Source organism: Artemia franciscana, unplaced genomic scaffold (genome assembly GCF_032884065.1).
Source record: "Artemia franciscana unplaced genomic scaffold, ASM3288406v1 Scaffold_7398, whole genome shotgun sequence".
NCBI classification, from domain to species: Eukaryota; Metazoa; Arthropoda; class Branchiopoda; order Anostraca; family Artemiidae; genus Artemia; species Artemia franciscana.
Genome location: NW_027067496.1, coordinates 2365 through 6461, shown reverse-complemented (window position 1 = coordinate 6461; position 4097 = coordinate 2365). Strand labels below are relative to the sequence as shown.

The window sequence follows — 4097 nt, the reverse complement described above, 5'->3', positions numbered from 1 at the left end:
AGCTCAAGGGCAATCATTAGAATCATGAGGAATAGATCTGAATACGGATTGTTTTCCCATGGACCATTATATGTTGCATGTTCAAGAGTCGGTAAACCTGACATCTATTTATATGCACAGACAATGGGACAGCAAAGAATGTTGTATATTCGCAAGTTTTACGTAGTTAAAAAACATTATATATATATATATATATATATATATATATATATATATATATATATATAATATATATATATATATATATATATATATATATATATATATATATAATATAATATATATATATATATATATATATATATATATATATATCTATATATATAAAAATAAGTTGTCTGTCCGTTACGCCAGATTATATCTTCTACATATATAAAAGAAAACAAACTAGAATGTAAAAACTGGAAATTGCATAAATATTTCAAAATATTTTGACAATTGATTAAAGTAATTCGGAAAAAGAAAATGGTAAAAAACTAAAAAAAAACTAAAAGAAAAAAACTAAAAAAAAATAAAAATTAAAAAGATTAAAAAAAGAAAAAAACCTAAAAAGAAAAAACGTACAAAAATAAAAAAGATAAAAAACTAAAAAAAAACTAAAAAAAGCTAAAAAACTAAAAAAAAGAAAAAACAAAAAAAACTGGGAATTGCACAAATATTTCAATATATTCTGACAATAGATTAAAGTAATCCGAAAACCTTAAAACAGATACACCAAATTTTGAGGTTTAATATAAATTGTGGGAGCTTTAGCATGCTTGGCACGTAAGATTTTTCCATTTTCAACAAAGTTTTTTTTCATTTTCTCTATCACTCCATGTTAATCACATATTCAATAATACAATATGTACTAATAGTTACCGTAGCAGATTGGATTTGAAGTTCTCTTTCGAATTCGGAGGATGCAAGTTCATGTCACTCCGCGGTAATACATCCTAATGATTCTTAGAGTTAGGCAGCGGTACAAAGTACCGCTGCCTAAGCGCAAAAGCGGTAAGCAATCAACAAAGCACCGAGACACAAATGACGACCGGGACACAGGGAGTATAAATGACGACCAGGACATAAGTAAAAAAAAAAAATAAAAAAACTAAAAAAATGGTAAAAACTACAAAAAAAAACTAAAAACTAATAAAAAAACTAAAAAATCCAAAAATCTAAATAAACTAAAAAGAAAAAAAGAAAAAAGGAAAAAAATAAAGGAGAAAAACAAAACTAAAAACGAATGTATATACAGACCGGGACACCGTGATACAAATGACGACCGGGACACAGGGAATATAAATGACGACGGTGTTTGTGGGTTATGTCTGTCTGTCTGTCTGTCGAGTGACGTCGTGTTTGTCCGCATATGACGTCTGAATTATTTCACACTAATACAAAAGAAGAAAAAAAACTAAAAAAGGTAAAAACTACAAAAAAAACTAAAAGAAAAAAAAACTAAAAAAGCTAAAAAACTAAAAAAAACTAAAAAAAGGTAAAAAACTAAAAACTGAAAAAACTGAAAAAACTAAAAAAACTGAAAAAACTAAAAAAAGGCAAAAACTAAAAAAAAACTAAAAACTAATAAAAAAACTAAAAAAGCTAAAAAAACTAAAAAAAACTAAAAAGAAAAAACTAAAAAAAAATAAAATTAAAAGATTAAAAAAAGAAAAAACCTAAAAAGAAAAAACGTACAAAAATAAAAAAGATAAAAAACTAAAAAAAAACTAAAAAAAGCTAAAAAACTAAAAAAAAGAAAAAACAAAAAAACTGGGAATTGCACAAATATTTCATATATTCTGACAATAGATTAAAGTAATCCGAAAACCTTAAACAGATACACCAAATTTTGAGGTTTAATATAAATTGTGGAGCTTTAGCATGCTTGGCACGTAAGATTTTTCCATTTTCAACAAAGTTTTTTTTCATTTTCTCTATCACTCCATGTTAATCACATATTCAATAATACAATATGTACTAATAGTTACCGTAGCAGATTGGATTTGAAGTTCTCTTTCGAATTCGGAGGATGCAAGTTCATGTCACTCCGCGGTAATACATCCTAATGATTCTTAGAGTTAGGCAGCGGTACAAAGTACCGCTGCCTAAGCGCAAAGCGGTAAGCATCAACAAAGCACCGAGACACAAATGACGACCGGACACAGGGAGTATAAATGACGACCAGGACATAAGTAAAAAAAAAAACTAAAAAAACTAAAAAAATGGTAAAAACTACAAAAAAACTAAAAACTAATAAAAAAACTAAAAAATCTAAAAATCTAAATAAACTAAAAAAGAAAAAAAAGAAAAAAGGAAAAAAATAAAGGAGAAAAACAAAACTAAAAAACGAATGTATATACAGACCGGGACACCGTGATACAAATGACGACCGGGACACAGGGAATATAAATGACGACCGGTGTTTGTGGGTTATGTCTGTCTGTCTGTCTGTCGAGTGACGTCGTGTTTGTCCGCATATGACGTCTGCATTATTTCACACTAATACAAAAGAAGAAAAAAAACTAAAAAAGGTAAAAACTACAAAAAAAACTAAAAAGAAAAAAAACTAAAAAAGCTAAAAAACTAAAAAAAACTAAAAAAAAGGTAAAAAACTAAAAACTGAAAAAACTGAAAAAACTAAAAAAAACTGAAAAAACTAAAAAAAGGCAAAAACTAAAAAAAAACTAAAAACTAATAAAAAAACTAAAAAAGCTAAAAAACTAAAAAAACTAAAAAAAGGTAAAAACAAAAAAAAACTAAAAACTAAAAAAGAAAAAACTAAAAAAAGGAAAAAACTGAAAAATAAGAGAAAAAGAAAACTAAAAAAATATTAATAAATATAAAAAAGTAAAAAAATGGTAAAAACTACAAAAAAACTAAAAACTAATAAAAAAAACTAAAAAATCTAAAAATCTAAATAGGAAAAAAAAAAAAAAAAAAAAAGGAAAAAAAATAAAGGAGAAAAACAAAACTAAAAAACGAATGTATATACAGACCGGGACACCGGGATACAAATGACGACCAGGACACAGGGAATATAAATGACGACCGGGACACAGGGACACAACTACAATGGGGACGCCGGGGGGCACAGGGGGATATAAATGACGACCGGGACACCGGGACACAAGGAATATATGTTGCATGTTCAAGAGTCGGTAAACCTGACAATCTATTTATATGCACAGACAAGGCACAGGGGGATATAAATGACGACCGGGACACCGGGACACAAGGATTATATGTTGCATGTTCAAGAGTCGGTAAACCTGACAATCTATTTATATGCACAAACAATGGGACAGCAAAGAATGTTGTATATTCGCAAGTTTTACGTAGTTAAAAACATATATATATATATATATATATATATATAATATATATATATATATATATATATATATATATATATATATATATATATATATATATATATATATATATATATATATATATATATAAATATATATATATATATATATATATATATATATATAATATATATATATATATATATATATATCTATATTCACAGGTGGGACATAGGGACACAACTACATTGGCGCGTAACTAATATGGCGCGTAACGATTTACGCGCGCGGGGGGGCTTGGGGGGGGCGCGAAGCGCCCCACCAACTAGGTGTTGGGGTGGCGCGAAGCGCCACCCCAACAGCTAGTAGTATATATATATATATATATATATATATATATATATATATATATATATATATATATCTATTATATAAAAATAAGTTGTCTGTCTGTGGATGTGTGGATGGATGTGTGGATGGGTTGTGTCAGGTGACGTCACCTGAAAAAACTGGATTAGGTGACGTCAAAACTGAAAAAACTAAAAAAAGGCAAAAAACTACAAAAAAAACTAAAAACTAATAAAAAAAATAAAAAAGCTAAAAAACTAAAAAAACTATAAAGGTAAAAACCAATAAAAAACTAAAAAAAAAACTGAAAAACTAAAAAAAGGCAAAAAACTACAAAAAAAAACTAAAAACTAATAAAAAAAGTAAAAAAGCTAAAAAACTAAAAAAACTAAAAAAAAACTAAAAAAAGGTAAAAAACTAAAAAAAATAAAAAAAAAAAAACTAAAAAAAAGGAAA

General features: G+C 26.8%; 1 long non-coding RNA gene across 1 annotated transcript; it reads left to right on the top strand.

The window, feature by feature from the left end:
- The first annotated feature begins 509 nt into the window (after nt 1-509).
- On the top strand, nt 510-3054 carry LOC136043580 (uncharacterized). The gene is made up of 2 exons (XR_010621657.1): nt 510-1405; nt 2558-3054. It is a non-coding gene; the product is annotated as an uncharacterized LOC136043580 (long non-coding RNA).
- Nucleotides 3055-4097: the final 1043 nt, after the last annotated feature.